Source organism: Syngnathus scovelli, chromosome 1 (assembly GCF_024217435.2).
Source record: "Syngnathus scovelli strain Florida chromosome 1, RoL_Ssco_1.2, whole genome shotgun sequence".
Lineage (NCBI taxonomy): Eukaryota > Metazoa > Chordata > Actinopteri > Syngnathiformes > Syngnathidae > Syngnathus > Syngnathus scovelli.
In genome coordinates, this window is record NC_090847.1 from 28666083 (window position 1) to 28687743 (window position 21661).

At 44.3% G+C, this 21661-nt stretch overlaps 1 long non-coding RNA gene across 3 annotated transcripts in view; it reads right to left on the reverse strand.

Annotated features, from left to right (window-relative positions):
* Window positions 1–21661, reverse strand: part of LOC125983983 (uncharacterized) — a 279094-nt gene that overhangs the window by 238115 nt on the left and 19318 nt on the right. The window contains exon 4 of one of the 3 annotated variants that reach the window (XR_007486832.2): window positions 5627–5816. The exons of the other annotated variants lie outside the window; for them this stretch is intronic. This is a non-coding gene — a long non-coding RNA (uncharacterized lncRNA). Of the gene's footprint in view, window positions 1–5626; window positions 5817–21661 lie in introns of those variants that run through there. 3 annotated transcript variants of the gene reach the window in all.

Below are 21661 nucleotides of genomic sequence, written 5' to 3' on the forward strand. Positions count from 1 at the left end.
AAAAATTATCAGTCCTCTCACAGGCACTCTTTTTCCCTCCACAATCTCGAGTCAGTGTAATTGATGGGCGCGGAGCTATCGAGTATTTTATAGCAGCCGTCTTCCCTGTAATTTCAATCAAGACTTAATGGGACAAATCAATAGGACAGGCTCCAAATGAAAGACTGGAATGCTGACTCTGGTTGATATCTGTCACGAGCACTCTGTAGAATTCTAATCAGCCGGGCGGCAATGTTCGAAAAGCATATAAGGTACGTCTTTGTTCAATTAGTCGTTGGCAAAGGTGAAACGGACGAAAGTCACGTAAGAGCAAGGGTGTCGAACTCATTTTTGTTGCGGGCCACATGGGAATTATGGTTGCTCATTAATGACTTGAATTGAAATGGATGGGTGGATATTATTACATACAGACGACAGAAAAGTTTAAAAAAATTCTTATTTATTTGGAAATTGGTATGATGGAGAAATGGTGCAATATCTCACAGTTATTTAAAGGAAAGACCATCTCGAGTTTTGGTATTTTAATAAGAAACATTGAATCGACACACAATTTTGCTTTTGAGGGCCACATCAAATGATGTGGCGGGCCGGATCCGGCCCCCGGGCATCGAGTTTGAAACTGGAGCGCTAGAGGCTGTGAAATTGTGTGAAATGCAAAGGTTAACGCCGGTCAGCTATATTTTTAGAGAACGGATGGTCCTTGACGCTATAACATTCAATGTAAAGAACGCAAACTGGAATAGGAATCATACAAGTGGTAAAAGATCATTGGCCTCGGAGGACCGAAGCTGATTGCCACTGTGCGATCACGGACACAGATCGACTTGAAGAGAAATTAGATCATTGATACGGGAGGACCAAGGATGAGCACTAAAGATAGAGGACCGTAGAAGGACCGTAGATTCATGGCACTGCAGGAACAAAAACACTGACTGAAGAATGACAAGCCTTTGAAAAACAAAGATGGATAGGATGGATAGATTGATTGATTGATGAGAGATTACCGGCACCGTAGAAGCATTGGCAAAGTGAGACCAAGTGAGCACCAAAAATGATCGGCACTGAAAGATGACGATTAAGATTGTGCCACTGCAGGACCAAAGAAAATTGGCAAGGCTAAGCGGCGGCAGTGCCCGACACTGAAGTTCATGCATCGGCCATGGTGGAGCTTTTGAGCCGCCGCCTGCCACGTCGTGTTGCATTTTCTACATGGACCGTGTTATGATCTAAACAAGCCAAGATTTCCTGTCGCTCAACGCCAAGTGGAACGTTGTTTGTCCGGGCTCGCTTCCAAGTCTTCCATTAGGCCTTTGGCCCAGGTAAGGAGTAATTAAACGGCGTGCTGAGTCAGTCTGCCACATCGCTCCACCGCCTCAGCGTTTGTATTCCTTTTATTGATGCGGCTCTCCATCACCCAAAAGCTCCGTTTGTGTTCAACGAAAAGGCTTTGCATAATTGTTACGAATGACGACGGATGGCAAGCATGGAGATACCCGGGTACTATTTGCGTACGCTCGGGCGAGGGAGGATCCGAGGATTAGATACCGAGTGCCGGCTGTTTTGTTGACATCCGAGTCCGCCTCGCTCCATTTTCCCGTAAATCTGCAATCAGTGGTGGGAGGAGGCGTTGGGCGGAGGGCTCAGGTCGAAATTGATAGGTGAGGCGGAGGGGAGTATTTCAAAAGCGGAGGCAGCAATAAAGAACGGCCAAAGCACGTAAACAAACAATAAAAGAGACGGCAGCCCGCCGAGAGGAAGTAGGCGGCCGGGCCGAGGCGGCTTTACCCGCACGGATCTCTTCTTTAGCGCTGATCTCGTTCCTCCGGCGGCCGCACGACTATTGCACCCCGACCGACTTAGATAAAGAGGCCGAGTGCTGAGGCGGCATTCACGCGAGATAACAGAACAGGCTCTGATCGGCCATTTTGCGAGCGGAGCCCGTCTCGCTCGCGACCAACCCGGTTGGGAAAATAACGGCGACGATGCAAAGATTCGGGGCGACGATCGCGGGGAACGAGGCTCGAGAAGAATTCCATTGGGCTCTTGACGAAATAAATACGCACAAGTTGCTAGACACCGTAATAAAATGAAACGGAGTGGGAAAGAAGACGAGACAGATGTTAAGTTGGCGCTAATTACTCTGGATCGCTCAGATCCAATGTTGTGAGCTGGCCATGAAACAAGTGTAGGCATAAGACAGAAATCACAACGCCTGACACGCCATCTGTTCAAAGCATATATTCGCAATCATCAACACACACACAAGCATAAATTGACTGTGTACAGGAATTTCTTGCATAGAATTTGGTGGCAATTTTGCTAAATTAAAATTGATTAACTGATTAACTAGTTTTATTGATTTACTTGCTTACTTACGTATTTATTTATTTGTTCGTTCGTTTGTTCATTTAGACTTGACCTCATTGATTAGCAGCCGTTACAGACAGAGTTCCCAGTATCGGCAAACCTTTTAGAGGATTTTGACTGATTCTACAAGACCTCCAGAAAATTGTGTTCTGGGAAAATATAAACACCAAACGTAATGCGAGAAAGCGATTTTCAAAGAGTAACTTTTTCTCCTCTGAAGTTATCAGCAGCATTTTTAAACGTGAAGCACAAGAGCGACTGACTAAAAATATTTTTTGCTTTTATGACATCTCACTCTATAAAACAACAGTAACAACACTGAGAAGGGCCTCTTTTTTTTTTTTGATAGCAGAATAATTTAGAGATGTCCAGCTATGAAATGTGAAGTGAGCAACGCTGACTCACCCCCACGGCTCAAGGTGAATACTAGTGTTTTTATTTTATTTTTTTTACATGGCATTTGTAATTCAGTCCATAAACTGCACCAGACACTTTCTGCTCCATTTTCACAATGCATATTTATAGTTGACAAATACAGACGTCGGCGGCAGTCAACTGTTGGATTCCAGCTGATGATTCTAAACGTCCGTGGCAGCAAATGAGCCAAAGCAAACAGGGGTCCCTCAGTGTGTAATACTGTTTAATATAAAAAAATGTATATTTAAAATGCATCTAAATCAGCGACGATCACAATTATCTGGAATGTTTGCACGGTATCGGAAAACACGGCCGTCGCAAAGCTCTCGTCTACATTTCTGCGGCGGTAAGCAATGTTTGTAGTGGAAAGCAACAGCCTCTTAATACCAAATCCGGGTAAACAAACCCGCACAGACAGCTGGCTTGTGTTGCTTGAGAGACAAGATGCAATGAGTTATAATTTGGCCAGATGTGAACATTTCTACAGCGGCAATGAAGAAAAAAAATAAAATACATTCCTCTCTCAAAAACTAGAATGAGTCTCCCCGCCAGCTGCTATCAGCGAGTCGCTGCAGAGCGATGGCGCCGATACCGAGTGACGGAAGCTTTGGAATGGGCCGCCGGCAATACGGCTTTTGGAGATTATAGGCCAGATCTAATAGATGTGCTCTGTAGCAAGCGCCAACACAGCTAGCATGGAAGACAATCCTTTTGGCCTCTTCGTTTGACCTCTCACGCACCTCACGGCAATCATCTCGGAAAAGGACCGTTTCTCAGGCTCGCCGAGCTAAAAAGCCAAATGGCCGTTTTTGAACTTTCTGCCTTTTCATATAGAACAACAGCACCGGCCAGAACTCAAAGCACTCAACCCCGGCGACCCCGCCGGGGAAAATCTTTGCCACGCCGACAAACACCGCCGTGCCCGCCCCGTCCAAATCTGGAAAACAAGGCTTAGTCTCTTTCACAGAAGCATCAAACGTCCTCGGAAGTCTGGAATAATTGGATGTTCCGGACCTTTCGGTTAACCCTTCAGTAATGTAGTCTGGCAACTCACATCAAGCGCCATTATTCATTTTTCATGAAACCAAAAAGTGTTTCTTCTCCTCAAATCCACCAATAGTCATTTGAAATCTAGCGGTAACTCCAATGAGCTACACATTAGCGCTAACGCAATCTACAAAAATAACAGGGAGGGGGAAAAAAAATTAATCAACTTTAGCTACAATTTTCCTTCTTCATGCAAGACCGGCTGACGTTTGAGTCCAACTGCGGCCGCGTTAATCAGTGTGGATTTGCAACAGCAGCAGCTAGCTAGCGCTGATAAAACATTTAATAGTTTGAGTTTAATATGACTCAGGAAATCATTCGGGTGATTATTTGAGGGTTTTATAGACATGAAAACCAAAAAGTTATGAAACCCAAAAGTGTTTCTTCTCCTCAGATCCACCAAGAGTTGTTTCAAATCGAGCGGTGACGCCGATGAGCTACACATTAGCGCTCATGCAATCTGGGAAAATAACGGAGGAGAAAAAATAAATAAATCAACTTCAGCTACAATTTCCTTCTTACTGAGGCAAGCCATCATAAGAATCTTCATGCAGGACCGGCTGACGTTTGAGTCCGCGTTAATGAGCGTGGATTTGCAACAGCAGCAGCTAGCTAGCGCTGATAAAACATTTAATAGTTCACACTTTGAGTTTAATACGACTCAGGAAATCATTTGGGTGATTATTTGAGGGTTTTATAGACGCTGGCCTGATTGTTAGCTGCATGGCGAAATACGATTTACGGAACTTTTTGAGGCAGAGCACAAAACGCTACTCGCAAAAAGTCAAGGCTAGATTTGAAATTTCAGAGTAGGCCAAAAAGCACCAATGCAAAGACTTAGCGTATTGAGAATTTTGTTACGAGTGTGGAATGACGCCTTCTTGCGGCTGGCTCAAGGCCACCTCGCGGAATATAAAAATATAATATTATATATATACACATAAAAAATAATCTAATATATATAAAAATATAATATAAATATATGAAAAATATAAATACATATTTAAAAAAATTATTCCGAATATTCAAATATTACAAATAATACTATATGTAATATATATAATATATTTTATAATATATCAGCTGAACAAATGTACAGACACCTCGATTCATTTGAAACACTTCCAAAATGCATCGTAGGACAAGCAAGTTCCGTAACTCAAAGGTTCCTCTGGTAAAATGAATCAAGTTGATTTGATCACTGAACCCAATTAGCTTTTTGATTTTTGCATTATAAAAAAGTATTCAGCACTGCTTCATTCAGACCTAAAAAAAAAAAGAAATGGAAAAAAAGAGCTTTGAAGCGTGCAGTTTCAATTAATGTCTTCGTCAAACTGCTTAAGAGACCTTCAAACAAATTTCTTTTAACACAATGTAGCAAAGATTAAGAAGAGAGATTTGACTTTTAGATTTTGTTTCATTGAAGCGTCTTTGTTTGAAGTTCAGCATTTGCTCATTTAGGGCGGCCGCTATTTTGTTTTGCGATTCGATTCATTTCCAGGGTTACCTCAAGCTTGGACTTGAAGCACTTATGTTCAAAACATAATATAACTTGAAGAAAACTCATTTGGGTTATTGGAGCTCTCAAATTTGACTAGCCTTGAAATGGCCTTGCCTCAGCTACGTAAGATGAAAATTTCCATGAATCACGTTTGCGAGACGGCTGCAGCGACTTCCCCCATAAGGTGGAGCACAGATAATAGATTTAGGCGAGCGTAAGCAGATTTGGCCTCGGGCCTGACTTCCAGGCAGATCATTCGGCGCTTGTAAACAGGCTTTGGGAAAAATGAAAGCGTTAAATGGAAAATACATTTATTAGTTCAATCCGCTTAGTTCAGGTTCAGCTCTTCTCCTTCAAATTAACTTTGCTGGATTTCACAGGATATTAGCGGGCAAGAAGAAAAGCCAGGCACCGGGGGTGGCTCGTGCGTCGCCGCAGTCATGTCGGTGCTTCCATGTCGCTTAGAAACAAAATCCCCCCTCGGCTTGGGGGGGAGAAGAAGAAGAAAAAAAAAAAAAGGATGACAAAGAAAAGAAAGCAAGCTTCAGTGGCAAAATTGAATTTCCAACATACAAGCTGAAGCCATGAGTGAGCAGGTATGAGTTGCTGCAGCTTTCAAAACAACCCGAGTTGAAAATATGAACAAGGACGTTAGAAGGATCACAAGTCCAAAAGATTTTCATCGATTTTTTTTCTACCGGTTTTTATTTTTCTTATTTGACATGTGACAAATGCCCATGACAAAAACAATCCCCAAATGCATTGAACTGTAGAACCCACAAAAAAGTGTTTTTCAAGCATAATTAAATTAAATTAAATTTTTCCAAACACAAGTGATTAAATGCAAAGTTATTTAAAAAAAATTATATATATATATATATATATATATATATATATATATATATATATATATATATATATATATATATATATATATATATGGCGTCCTTATTTCCACCCCTACAGACACAATCGGGACTTGGCGAATACTGCGCAGCCTCAATTTTCCGAATTTCGTAAGCGTCGTAAGGGAAAGCGATATTGTTTGTAATCCATTTGATCTATTTCTGCAAATGCCCTCTTCATCGCAAAGAAATGGTTTCATCTGCAGCTCCTTAATTGGGACAGAGGCTCATATTGCAGATTATTAATAACTGCCTTTCACTCCAGCGTGCACGCTTCTTAAAATAAAAGCACGCTGTTGTTCCCATCCAAATAGAAGCAGACAAATAAAAGTGAAGGGCTAAAAACCTTTGGCGCACCAGCCGCCCGATCGGGCCTGCATGATAACAAGAACCGATGACTCACGCCTTGCCGAGCTTTGTTCTCTTGACTGTGTCGCAATCACGTGGCAATTAGAAGCGACAATTAGAACCCGCCGAACGCCCTCTTGGGTCTCGGAACACTCCGGAGCAGCCCGCTAACGCCTCTCCATGCACAAAATGTTCATTTGACTCCGATAAATACGCGACGGCTCTCGTGAATTTCAGGTAGGTATCGGTTAATAGCATCTTCTCCTCCAAATGGTGTGCCAAAAAAGATTTGCCAGTCGGCAGAACTTGTGTCATGGGCTTAATGGCTGCGTTCAAACAACCTTGAAAGTTGGCCGGCCGAGAATCCCATTTCCAGATTCAACTTTTCTAGGGTCACTGCCACCTGCCCTTGCGGAGGCAAATGATTTTCCTCAGCCTCCCGGTCATTTTGGCAGATGTGAAAATCGCCTCGCCTCCTCTTTAACCGCTTGCCGCTACATTAGAGCGCTGTCATATGTGTTCCAAAATGGAGTCATAAAAAAAAAAAAAAAAGGGAGCATTTCATTTTTATTCACTCCTGGATTAAATGACTGGATAAATAATAAAATTGGTTAGTAGCATTTAATAGTTTAATACTGATCTGGCTGCTCTCTCGGTGTTAACGACCAAACATTTCCCTGGAGCACAAATGTTTTGCCACCTTCGTGTTAAATGACGGGGAAACTGGAAACGGAGCCTGGAGCTCCGTCCAGGCACTCGATCGCGCCAGTGGGTGTGCCACAGAAGACCCCAACACGCAAATAGACTGCATCGATTGGATTGCTGCTAAAAGCACTAGGATCAGACTCAGAATAAAGAATTAAATATATCAAATATAATAAAAATAATAAAAATCTAGATTTTACACATGCTTCGTTTTAACATGCATCAAGACGAGTTTAGAAAGACATGACAAGTCGCTAATTAGTGCGAGTGGAAGCAATATTCTACCGGGTAGAGTGCGGGGGTGTTAGAAGCTCAAATATGGGCCAAGGAATCGCAACGGACCTTTTTTTAACAACACAGACAAAGAGGAACGAACACGTGATGAACATGCACACAACCAGTTCTTGTATAAACGTGTCAATTCACTAGTTGAACACAAACAAAGCATCTATATTAAGCTCAAGTCTACCAGATAGCTGACTAGCATAAATGCGCTAGCACAATCCACACAATATGAAATGTCGGCGGGTTCATTGCGAGGGAAGCGAAATCAGACGTTCAGTTTCATTTTCAGCTAGCACACGCAATTTTCCAAAATATGTTCCCTCACCCAAAGCCAGCAGGAAAGGACTCAAAGCCTTCCAAAGCCTGAGGCAGAGTCGCCGACCTCATATTGCAGCCGTCAAACCATCTTAAGTTTGGATTGACGACAATCACCTTGCCACCCTCGTGCCGAAAGCTGGCATACGCCGACTTTTGGAACATTTTTTTTTTTGCTAATGGCGCTGCTATCTGGCTATCCCATTCCGTCAGACGTGCGGCGCCGGTTTGCTTTCTTTCAAGCGCTGCGCTTTCATATTTATTCATGTTCGTAGCCATCATAGACACGCAGGCCCCCAAAAGTCCACATGGAGATTACAATCAGACGCTTGTCATGTTCAATTTTAGAAGCCATTTGTCCCAATTGCCATCTCTCCATTTCCTCCTCATTTCATTCCCGTATGTCATTGTGATCAAAGGCGTCTGTGCCTGAGTTTCATTCAAGTTGCAGAGGAGAGAACAGAGATTCGCCATCACAGATGCCGGCGCCGTTAATTGATATTCTTTCCTTTCAAAACACACACAGGACACTAAACTATTGTTATGCCGTCTGAACAGGGCCCGCAAAAACGGCAGTTCATTTCAAAATGGCGCCGCTCTTAAAAGCAGCAAGGACCACCCTGGAGTTGTTGCTTGAACATCCACGATGAGAAATTTGGAATCCAAACTGAACTTCATTGTGAATTTGTAACTAGCGCCCGATTAAAACGCCGTCCAAAACACACACAGGACACCAAACTATAGTTATGCCGTCTGAACAGGTCCCGCAAAAATTCAAAATGGCGCCGGCCGGCCACGCTTAAGAGCAGCAAGGACCACCTGGAGTTGTTGCTCGGACATCCACAACGAGAAATTTGGAATCCAAACTGAACTTCATTGTAAAAAATTTGAACTAGCGACCGATAAAAATGAAGCGAACGTAACTTTTTCCTGGCGATGAAACCCAAAACAAAAGACTAAAAAAAAGCAACGAGGAATTAAAGTCAAGGCAAGTGGAGAGCGGGCGCAATTGCTAAGTAACCTGATTTTTGACAAATCTCCTCATGCGACTAAATCTCTGCACTTTATCCATCACGCCGACGTGTATTTAGCGTCGTCCGACCTACATTTTTGTTGTCACTACCTGGCCCGAACGACTCCATTCATCCACAGCGGAATATCTTTGACGGCTTAGGATCCGCTCTACTTGCCACGCATCCCGCCGGAATGTGAGATCCTTCACAGAGAATGTCGATATTCTCAAACATTACATTCGATCTAATGTTTCATTATTTGCATTCACCTGTTGAATCCAAAAATCATTTCAATAGAACTTCTGACAAAATGATGGTTAGCCAAAACGATTCAAAAGCTGAAATAAAAGAATTAAAAATAAATAAATAGTCATGTAAATAAACAAATAAATAAATAAGTAAATAAGTAAATAAATAAATACAATTAAATAAATTAAATAAATGTTTTGGCGTGGCCTTGTCCAAGTCTGGACTTGAATCTGTGACAGGAAAAAAAGCTCCGAATCCATTTTCCTTCTCTTTAAGAAATAAAATCATCTTTGTCGGATATTTGCACTTGTTTGATGAGCTTAACATTAAAGTGGGCAAGCAAAAGTGATTTTTGAGACCAGGGCAAATATTTTTGTCACAGCAGTGTGTCCATAATCTTGAAATGTCCCGCTGTCCGTGTATTTACGCTTCTTTTTCTCCAAAGTGATCATTTTGTCCATTTTGCTCGCTGGTCCAACCTGTCCGCTTGAAGCTTTTATTAAAAAAAAAAAGCATTGCCAGGCTTTATGACAGTTCTCATTAGAACTACGTGGAATGCAATTAGAGGCTTATCGGGGGGAAACAGGACAAGCTGGCTGCCACGATAAGCAGGAAATCAGGTAACAATTTCCAATATCCACAGAATGCTCGCAAACTATTCATTAGCTTCATTTCGCTTGAAATTATCTACTGTAGGCGGATTAATGTGAATAAAATTGTATAAAGAGGCAATTTATCACCAGACAGCTCTCGTTGCTGCAGTGTTGCCATTTGACCGAGGTCACGCTAATGTGGCGTTTTCTTACAAAAAGCAAATAAACGCTTGGGTGCCATTCCAAAGCCAATTTTTTTTCAAAAATGAATAAATAACAAAGAAAATAATAATAATAAATAATAGATAAATAAAAATGATTAACAATTAATACAATAAATAATGTGAATAAAATACAGAAAATAAATACAAAATTACTTTCAAGGTCTTTGCTTCATTGAAGCAGGCGCGACATGTAAACTTTATCGGGAATGGGCTCTTGTTCTCGAGGCAGTGGCACACGTTTCATAATAAGCCCGCTTTGACCACGACGACCCGCCAATCAGCGGCCGTCCATCAATCCGTCGCCGACCATTGTAAAGATTTCGAAAAATTGGGTTACAAATCAAAATGCATCCGCTTAAGACATCAGGCGGAGATGATCAAATCTCAGGAAAAGCTAAGATTCCTTGCGACGTTAAAATTCAAACTCTCCGGCGCATAATCAAGCCAGACGTGTACGAAACACAAGCAAAGCGCAGCGTGGGCGACTTTGAGACGGATGCACGACGGCGCTGCTGTAATTCTTTTCCTTACATCATTCATGGCAACTTTTTGGAATACAGTTCTTGAGCAAGCACTTGATAATTTGAATAACAAGATGCCTTTCTTCCCCCTCCTGCTCTGTTTTGGGAAACGTGGATGTGAACTTTGCGCAAATGTTTCATGCTGCCAATTAGTGTATTTCCCCCTCTCGCGGGAACTTTAAAGACAGATAAATGTACAATAAAAGACGGCACAAGTTAGCAGAGTCCCAAATATCTTGCCTATTAGGCTGCTGCCGTGCCGCCGGCTGGATTTCTTTATTTTCTCATTTGCAGCTTCTTAAAAAGTTTGGGGAAGATGCGAGAGACGCGTTACGATTCGTTATTCGGAAATGGAGCCTTCGAAAGGAGCGAGCGGAAAGGCAAAAACGTGCAATGGGCTCAAACGTGGATGAATTAATTCACCAGCGCAACATCTGACACACACACACACAGACACACACACACACACACACTGGAATTGAACTGCCGCCCAATTTAGCTCCATTCTGAAATTTCCCACAAAATGTCTTGGCGAGGAAATTACGCATCACCAATCAATAACAATTCACAAAATGGCTCACAGAAAGTATTTTAGTTGTGGCAATTTATTTTTTTAAATATCGAAGGCAAGGGAGTTTGATTTCAAGAGCGTGTCTGAGAACATTGCTCTCATCGCAATGCCTTTGCGTGAAAGCAATGAAAGCTCGTTCTGTCATGTTTGGTCAGGGCACTGTCAAACAGCTAAAGGCTAACAAGGGTGAATGCTACGCGCAAACAACACAGCAACACCCCGCCATGTACCCCCCCCCCCCCCCCCTTCACATGGCATGAGCGTCTCACATAGGGCGATGCCAATCGTAGGCTTTGCGACGGCGGGAGAATTTGAATGATGCGGCGCATTTTGAAAAGCTTCGGGCATGTTTGCGGCACGGTCGGAACGGCCGTGTTGCGCTAAGCCGATCTGGCGTGAAGCTCTGACGATGGCAAAACAAAGAGAGCAAACAATAAAAGGGTGCAGCGGCGGCAGAAGGCCGTCGGGTACAAAAGGCGAGCCGTTGCTTTGGCCCGCGCACAACGACGCGGCATCCCCTCGTGTGCGGCTGGCACCGACAAGAAGCCGGGCCGGACCCCGACGTACAAACAATGCTGCTGGCCGCCGCTGCCGCTTGTTTGCTGCCTGCATTCAAGAGATTCCTAAATAATTTGATTGTCGTCCAGAGTGGAAACTCTGTCCAAAGAACACAGGACTCGCTGTTTATTGCCATTCCCGGTTAGAGTTTAAACAGAAACCAAAATTCAATCGTGAGGGTCAGCTAGCTTGATGCTAACACACCACAATGCGACTTGCAGTTGCCAACAAATGATTGACAAGAAACTGAACGAATCCAACTTTGTGACTTAATCAGGAAGTCATTGTGAAATAATCAGGAACGTACCGAGGTTACTTTTCCAAAGGTAACTGTAGCAACACTGGTTCCAACTACCATTGAGTAATTCAATTTAAATCCACCTGTGTGTCAAAGTGGCTAAAATTAAAGTCCATAAACACGAGTTAAAACCCGTTAGCCAACTGATGAATATTTTCAAATAAAACTGAATGAAATATCTTGCTAAAACACAGAGACAATTTAACGATTCCCCACGGCAAAACGTATTATACTGCCCTCTGGTGGCACAATTTAAACTAGTGTTGAAGCGTTTCGTCACGACGTGGAAACTGCACGGCGTACTGATCATGTGCATGCTAAAGTTCCGCTTCTGCGCTCCACATTTTGGAATTGCACCAGTCAAACAGAGAGAGCAAAATATATTTTCTCCAGAGGCATGAGCGAGAAAAGGTCAGCCTTTTTTTTTTTTAAACGGCCTATGTTTTCCGGAATATAATTACGTTGTGCAAATGTTGGGAAGTGGGAATTATTTAACATTTTTAAAAAAAAGTTGTTTTCAATGTTTTCCCTGCCTCTGCCATGGATTGTTGTCATGCGGGTTAAAAATAAAAAGATAAAGCAAAATGTATCAACAATACACTTTGCTTTATGGTTGTTTTTTTTGGCGTGGTGGTCTGAGCTGCGAATGAGATTCATCACATTCCTCGCTGTCACCAATGTAACAGCTTTCGCTTGTGTCCCGTCTTTCTTCTCGGGAAGAAATGCTTCCTCGCCAGTTTTCTCTCACGGCAGATGTCTCGGTGTGTGAAAAGAAGACAATGTGGCACATCAGTGCATGCTTCACACACTTGCAAAAAAAAAAAAAAAATGCACTATTTTCAGCCACATCCACCACGTAGAAATAATAATGAGGCAGAGGAGACAAAAACGGGCATTCGGTGGAAGCTGGGTTGGTTGAGATGTGAAATGGGTCCTCACAAAACATGTGTGTCACCCTTGGTCACACGACTCAAGCTGCCAATTTTAAGACTCGGGAACTGCCTGACTATATCTTCATTTGGTCGAGATGGTGGCTCCTGCTGCGTTTCCAAAAGCAGAAAAAAAAAAGGCTTTGGGTATTGGCGAACTTTCCTGACGTTGATCTGACACGCTGCCTGCTTTGCATGACAACGCACACGCTTCGGCACCTTTGCCGCATTGGGGAAGGGCGCCGGGCGTCAAAGGTATTCACGCTCACAACGCGCACTGTGTTCTTTGGATGTGGCAAAAAACCCCGAGGCGGCTGTTAATTAAAAATGGTGAAAGGATAATGTTGGTCTGAACGCGTGTCTGTTAGGTGTACAAAAGGAGTCTAATTAAGCGGCGAAATAGACCCGAGTAGGCCTCTTTTAACATCGCCTCGCCCTGCTAAGAAATGGAGAGCTGAAATGGAAGCTGAGGTTGCGTTATCGCTCAAATAACGGTGCCCTGGCCCCCCTTGAAGCGAGAGTTCAGCTGGTGTGGAAGGAGGTGGGGAGGGGAGGGGTGGGGCAAGGAGCCCCCGCAGGCTAGCAAAATAGGTGACGCTTCATATTTCCAAAGCGCACGTCAGACCTGAGAAATTTGGCTGCTCGGCGTGTCTTTTTTTTTTTTTTTCTTTTGGAGGCCGGGCTTACTAATTGCCAAACAGATTCCAGCTCATCATTTTAACATTTACAATTCACCACTGGGTGCTTATTAGCTTGAAAGCCAAGATGCGCTCGCTAAAGCGCAATCATATTTAAGTTCGTGACTTTGTGCGACTCGGACATTTTGAAATGAAACGCGTCTATTTTAGTAGAAGATGTGGAGAGGGGGAAAAAACCTGCAAGAAAAAAATACACTAAATGTCACTCTTAAGTGTTCCATTATGTGGTGAAAGTCTTTCGCAAACTAATCTGAAATTGTTTCACAATAGCACTGCAAGAAAGGAAGACAAGGCTGAGTGGAAGCAGTTTATTTGTGTTACAGCCTTGCAGACAACCAAACCTTCAAAGTCTGAATACAAAACAGACCACCACAAGAGAACCTTTGTATTAATATGAGTGCCACAAAGAAATCTAATTTGCCCAAGAGTTGACTGAATTTCTCTCAATTGGTCAAAAGTGATGAGAAATGAGCCACACGTTAACAAAACAAGTCCACTCTAGCCGTCAAATCCAAACAAACGAGGTCCGAGCACAGCGGTCGATTCATCGTGTGTCTATTTTTGCGACCCGCCGTGGCTTTTCAAACACGTCCCGTCGCTCGTTAGTCATCTTAATCCGTCGCCCTCGGCAGCCGGCCAACGCACACACTCAAATGAACTCTTTGTGCCACGTTTTATGGGCTCGTAGCGGCGAGACGCTCTGCCAATGTAAATATGTTCCTCTCTGCGGTCCAAATCCGCCTTCACCGAATAATCGGGCCACGCCCAAAAATAATCCGGCACCTCAATTCAATCGTAGCGCCGTGCATGTCACGTTACAGAAACATTGATTTCTCAGAGGAGGCGCGGGGGCCGCGGGCAGGGGCTGCGGGCTAGCTGTTGCCATGGCGACGGTGGCCCCGCTAAAAGATGTCTTTAGTTGCTTGATTAGCCTTTGAAAGCGCGGCGACGGGAGCACGACGCCACGTTATGAACACGCGACTCGGCTGCCAAGAACACCGGCTGCGTTCCCAGCCGAGCCAAAACGGCGGCGGGCACCGGCCGCGGGCCGCCGGCAGACCACCAATTGACTTGTCATGTATGTTTGTCACATCACGCATGTACGGATTGGGTGTTCAGTCAACCCGCTTTGGCGTGACAATGCGGAACACGCGCCTGTGGATTAGAAGGCTGAGAGAGGAAAAATGCTACACTATCTTTGAGAGCACAATTTCATATGAAGTAAGAAGGAGGAACTTTGAAGTATTTATCTGTAAATACATGCCTGTGCTCTTACGTGACTTATACCAAGACTGGTAAAACATGTACATCAATTTTCCTCATGTTATTAATTGAAATTCGCCCCAAAAAAAAAACAAAAAAACTAAACTAATCCAACATTATATTGAATAAAATATTTTTTTTTCTTTTCAAACGACAACTTGCTTCGGTTACCAACCATCACGCCTCTTAACTACCAACATCAACGCAAAACATGCCCGACAAGATTGTGGCGTTGGCTGGCGCTTTCTTCACTCGTCGTGAGGACTCGCACCAACGAGGTTTTCGGGTTCAAGGCAGAACGGCTCAGTCGGTGAACTCCAGGTGATCTGCCTGTGAGCAAACTAGACTAGAAGCTTATTTTTTTCATTGTTGTGATGAGAATAAAGAACAATGTGGACAGATGGTGTTAGGAGGAGGGGTTGAGTGACCAGAGGGCTCCATTGAGCCGAGCCAACGCATCCCCCGTTGCGCCCGGGGCTGCGGAGCTGAAGTGGCGCTAACTCACACCGCACACGGTTACGAACGGCTTCGGCCGGCAATGCGCTCTCTCTCTCTCTTTCTCTTCGCCTCCCTCCTTCCCTCCCTCCCACGTGTCAGATCGCTTCACGTCGGCGCTTCGCAGCATCTCTCCCCTGGCTGCTGCCTCTTCCGCTGAGCTTCAGCAGGCTGTCTGTTCCGCTTGCCGCAGCCTCCCACGTCGCCTTCTCTCCCCTCGCACTTTGTCTTTGGTGATCAAGCTCTCTCCCGTATTTCTGCCTGCCTGCCTCGACTTACATCCTCCGCGCGGGCTTCTTCCGCCGCGGTCTCACGGTGACACGCCCCCTTACCGTCGCAAAGCTAGCAAAGGTCAAAGCAATAAAGGCTAAACTGTGTTGCTAAACGGCCAAGGCTGATGCGTTGACCGCAACGACACTTCTTTTGGGAGTCGCTTAGCAAGGGCATTGCACACTTGAAAGTTTCTCTTCTCTCCCTGGAGATGACATGTTCCACACCGTCCTCTTTTGGCTGATGGGAAAACTGCAAGTGCCAGCCTGAGTGGACTTGCAGCACACAGAATGCAAATAGCCAGCAAGGGTGGGGGGGCTGCAGAGAATGCACAATGTAATTTTTTTGATTGTCCACAGGTCCATTTTTGGAGAATGCACTTTTTCTACACAGAATTATGCGTGGTAGGAACCTCACAGATTTTTCTGTGCCACTTTCTGATACTGGAGAAGAAAAACAGAGGGCGGCCATGTCTTGGCCCCCTCGCCACACCCACCGGCGTCAACCTCTAACTAATACATGGTTGCGTAGTTATGATTTCCCTCATTGGGCCATTAATGACTATTTTATATTATCACAGACACAATAGAATCCAGCATAAAATAAAGTTGAACCATTTTCTAATTTATTTTCAAAGTAGGGTTTTAAATGTTGCAATATCTCACTGGAAGACAATTTTGGTATTCTAACAAGAAGCGTTGAGTTGACACACGAGTCGCCTTTGCAGGCCACATAAAATGATGTGGCGGGTCGGATCCGGCCACCGGGCCTTACGTTGGACACCCGTGTCCTAGAATTTGGTCAACAGACATTTGGCCATGAATGATGATGTATCCTGCCGGCCAAGCCGTTCAAATAATTTGAAGGTGTCTCCTTTAGAAGAAGCGCTAGCTACCAGGACCTCATCTTTCAGTTTACGACCATCCTGACATTCAACGTGTTGAGCTTGCACAATAAAGTGCAGTGATACCTCAGCTTGCAAAACCTTGCTCAAATGATGTTTTGCCCTCAATTGCGAGTCCTACAAGCTGGCGGCTGGCAACTTCACAAGCTACGTTTTGGCAGGTCCACAAAAAAAAGAGGCCAGTTGTATTTGTTGTATTAAAACGCAACATAATATCAATACCAATGTGCTAGCATAATGCTAGCAGTGTACTCAAGCTACTAAAACTAGCATTGATGTTGCGCTAGTTCTAAACCTTTTAAAAAAAAAAAACAACATATAACAACTAACATCAATAACAATGTGCTGGCTTACTGCTAGCACTGTAATCAAGCTAATGAAACTAGCATTGATGTTCCGCTCATTGGCTACTTGAACGAATGCACAATTGCGGCATATCAATAAAACTCATTTCCAATTGATTTAACGGGAGTGGTGATCTTGACTGCCACATTGTCACTAAAGATTTCAACTTACAAGTCAAGCTAGCATCGTTGTTTGCACCGCAGTTGGGATCCGTCACGATTTGCCTAACTGGCTAAACACTCCTCTCTTACGTCATGACCCGGGGCGCACGTTAGTCGTTTTCGACGTTTGCCCCGCAAGTGAGTGATAATCAGCGTTAGCCGTGATCGCGGCGCAGGCAGCCTTCCAATCTGGGCCAGTCTCCAGTGCACATCGCAGCCGCAAGCGCTCTACCTTGGCAACGTGAGAAATGTCTCCGCTGGGAGTACAAAACTCTGACAGAATTTGCTTCTCGTTTCAAATGCAAACTAGCTTTTGTTTGCTTGGTAAGAGCAAATTTGACACTCAAAAGCTAATTAATATTATGTTAAACGTAAGCCGCATCATAAACATTGACTGTGTAAAACAGCGGCGCTAGGCTAGCAGTTAACCGAGGCAAAAGTCAACAAACCGCACGCCATCCTTACTCGACCCAGCATGCTTCGCGCCCGTGCGCCCCTTGCCCGTGATAAGCTTTCCCTAATTACGATTTCTCCCGAATCTTAGATCACTTCATAAAGCGATGGTGCTCTAATTAGGGCAAAGAGATGATATCCAATTAGGGACCCGCGTGGCATCTCAAAAGCAAGGGAGCGAGCGGTTCATCTTCACCTTGTGTGCCCCGAATCGACACAGACGGAGGAGGCCAGGTTACTTTAAGAAGATGGCCCCCGTTCCCCGAGGGCCAACGCAAAGGCCCCGCCCACCCCCGGCAATCCAAAGGTCAAATCTGCCAAGGAAAATTACAACAGGCTAATCTTGGCATTTGCTTTTAATCCTCCTCATTTTTTCATTTAATTTTTCATTTCCTTCTTTTCGTATTTTTCTTTCCTAACTTAAAGTCTCAAGTCAAATCAAAAAGATTCAACTCACATCTCACATACAGAGAAAAAATGATCTGAATACTGTGATGTCCGGATCCCAAAAAGTCTCAGATTTCATGGTGGTTGATTCAAATTGGGGTGGATGCTTGCTAATATTGAGCAGAGAAGAAAAATGATTCATGAGTTGGCTGTGCACAAGCTGCAAGCCAGGTACATAAGAATGCTGGCCTGCCGGTCATTCCCTCTTTTTCGGGCAGGCGCCCAGCAGGCCCTATAGACTGGAATCAGATTAGTGTCACGGGGCCAGCTGCTGTGAATGGGAGTCATGTCAGCGGGTGTCAGAGTGAAGTCACTTTGTCACCACCCCGCCGTCAACTCGGCCCCGACGGCCTCATCCCCCGTCGGCGTGGCGCACAAATGGAAACCCGCTGCCGGCGGCCTGGCCGAGGAGCAAGACGGACATAGTGGACGATGTCGGATTTATCCGGCTGACGGAAAACAACGATTCCTCTGCCAGATTCAGACTGAAGGCAAAAAAGCGGCGAGCAAGGTCGAAATCTGAAACGGAGGCGCGCTTGGCTAATTGGCAAAGATTGCACATAAAGACATATGCTGGGCAAATTGCTGGCGCATTCTTGCGGCATCAACACTCGAGCTGGTGATAAATAGTCAAGCAGACTGCGGGCGCCCCTGGCAGAGCTCATTTGAATTCATTCCTACCCCGGCAATTACAGTCTAATTGGAATTGATGGATCATGTGGGCCCGACTTGCATGAAACATTCCTTATGATTAGCCACAGCACATGGTCAACACATTGCTCTTATCCAGGGTCAAGAACCAGCAAACGAGGAGGCCTTAGCATCCATCTCGACTTGTCAAGTAGGCCTGAACGATTCATCACGTACAAATGGTTATCGCATTGAAGCCAAAGGCACGTTTCGGATTGCAGTGTTTGGATTTGAGTTCGGTGCGGAAGAGCTGCAATCCAAGCGTTAGCTTATCGTGTGATTTGTTGGCATTCTTGTTCAAATAGTAGAATTTGGCAACTGCCGATGCGGAGTCAACATTTTTGACTGGGCTATGTCGTTCAAACGTACCGCGACGTCATTCGAGTGCATCGAAAAAGTCATTAAAACATACTGACAACGTCGTACGAACAGACTGCTAACAAGTTAGCTAAAACCTTTCATTTATAGCTTATTAGCATTTATTTGCGTAAACAAGCGATAAGGCCAAACCATTTACGTAAAGTACATCTGATATTTTTGATTATAATCGAGATAAACTTATTGTTTATGCTTGTTCAAAACAACATACCTTGAAAATAGGAAAGTGGTAATTGCACAAAATCCTCCGAGCCCCGAGGGACAATCCAATTTCCATATGGTATAATAACATCAATATCTTGTCACATTTATGTTGTCAACGACATGTTATTAAGTGAACATTAACATAATTCCTCACTTGGCACTTGTCCACACATGTCCAATATGCAAACGAACGGCAAGTCAGCTCCTCGCCCGCATTCTCGACGGTGTCCTAAAGACAAAAACGGGCTCCCAGGACGGACGGAAGGAAGAAAGGAAGGAAGGAAGGGATGCGCCACGCAAGCACTTCCTCCGTTTTGGAGATTTTGCACTTTTGCCAATGGTAATTGCCTGAGCCCACGCGGGGTCGGAAAGTGCCACCTCCGCATCGGGTGGGAGAGATCTCCACTTCATCTGGACGTGATATTACCTCTGGACATGATTTGCGTCAGCAGTCTTGACTGTAATTTGCCTTAATGGCATTCAGGCAAGCCGGCGGAATCAATGGCGAGCGAGCCAGCGAGGCCATCTTCTGCCCGCAGCGACGCGCCGCAAAACTCCATCAGCTACATGCATCGAAAATATTTCCAAGGGAAAAGGTGGGCCTTACTTTTGTCTTATATTGAAAAACAAGGCGCATGATATAAATAAAAGAAATCTAGAGGAATAACAAGCAATTCCTCTGTTTCAGCTGACTTCTTTTTTTCATTTTGACATTGAAAAAGGAACAAATAAAGTATGTACAACGTGTGCGTCACTGACGATTGTAAGGTTCACGGTGGCCTATTTTCTCAAAATATCCGTAATAACCTGTGCAGTAAATTGAGGTTGAAAAGAAATTATACACGCATTTCCTTTCCGAATCACGGCGGCGTCTCGAGATCCAGCCTGGTCAAATTGAATCTTTTTTATCACCTGGCATATTTCCATGACACCAATTATCGGGTCCGTCGTAATGGAGGCGACATTTTGCTAGCATTTCCTCTTTACAGCTGACGTAACTAATTAGCATGCTAACGAGATGAGGGACAAAGTGAAGCTTTCCCGATGCGTCTTAATATTATATAAATATAAATATTAAAAAAATAAAAAATAGTAATAAATAATATTAAATATTCTAAAATAATAATATAAAATAATAATAAATACATACATTTTACAGCCTTCCGTCTGTAATTTAAGAATGAATGTCCTGTTCCGACCCCACGTAAACTAGACTCGTCTACTGCCATATGTAGTATTAAGTTTACGCGCTCCACAGACCACCGTATCGATTTACCGGTGTGACCACGGTTCACTGGTCAGGCCATCTGAGGATAAGACTGTGTCGCGTTTCAATCTGTCAACACGTCAACTGTTTCGAACATGAGGGAATTCGGCTGCGTGGCGGGAGAGGGAGAGACGACACCTAGCATGTCGATCCTAGCGGGCCCAATTCCTCACGTTCACACGTAAAAACTACACGATGGCCGAACAACCTCCAGAATCACCTGACCTGCCTTTTGCGTGATCTACTCGCTTGTTTGTGAATAACGCAAATAACATGATGTCCATATCTGCCATCTAAAAAGCCAGGAAATGCTTTGCAAGTGTTGTTGGCGGGGTGGCGGCCATCTTGGCAGCGTGGCGGGAATAGCGAGGCTCATCTATAATGGACAAAGACAATTAAGTTGGAGCGCTGGCTGGGCCAGATAGAGAGTCGCTTGCTTGAGTGCTGGGCCGCAGATAAGAATGGATGCAAATACACAGCAAGAGTGACAGATTAACCTTGGACAAGGTCGAGCATTAACGGCGTGAACGGGAAAAGACGCGCATGCCTCTTTAAGAGCAGCTGGTGTTAATGCAACACACACTCACACACAGAAAGACCAATAAAAGGGTTATTCATCTTTTGACAAAGCACTCCCTAAACTGCACACGTTTGAGGATTTTTCCAATTGGCTCATCTGGTGGTGGTTTTTGCGACAATGTTTAAAGCCTGCTGATAAACAAAACCACCGCTGTGTTTTTTTTCTTCAACGCATCTTGACGTCACACGCACGGAGACGGTAACTAAGCGCAGGTAAAAATAGTGCCGCGGCGGTAGGTGAAGGCTGAGTGGTTGCAGAAAGAGAGAGAAAAAAAAACCGCATGGAACACAAAGCAGAGGGCTTTGTCCAGGGAGCCTTTTTCTGAACGATGCTTTTGTTTTGTTGTTTTTTTTCCGTTTTTGATGGAAGACGATTTGAGATTGCTTGATGGGCAAACGGTACATTTCAGGGATGCGCAGGAAGACGGGGGTTGAAAACGGCGAGCTGGCAACTTTTTATCAACTCCAACTGATCTCTAGTTGGAATTAAAGGTTGAGCTGTCAAAGGAGATCAAGCTTGATGTTTCTCGATGCTGATGAGGCCCGACTGCTCGTCTGGCGTGGACTTTGGTGTTGGGGCCGGTCGGTCGATCTTACGGCCAGTCAGGAAATTGCAGGAAATGTGATGAGAGGCTCGTTTGGGTTTTGAAAAAGGGAGTCG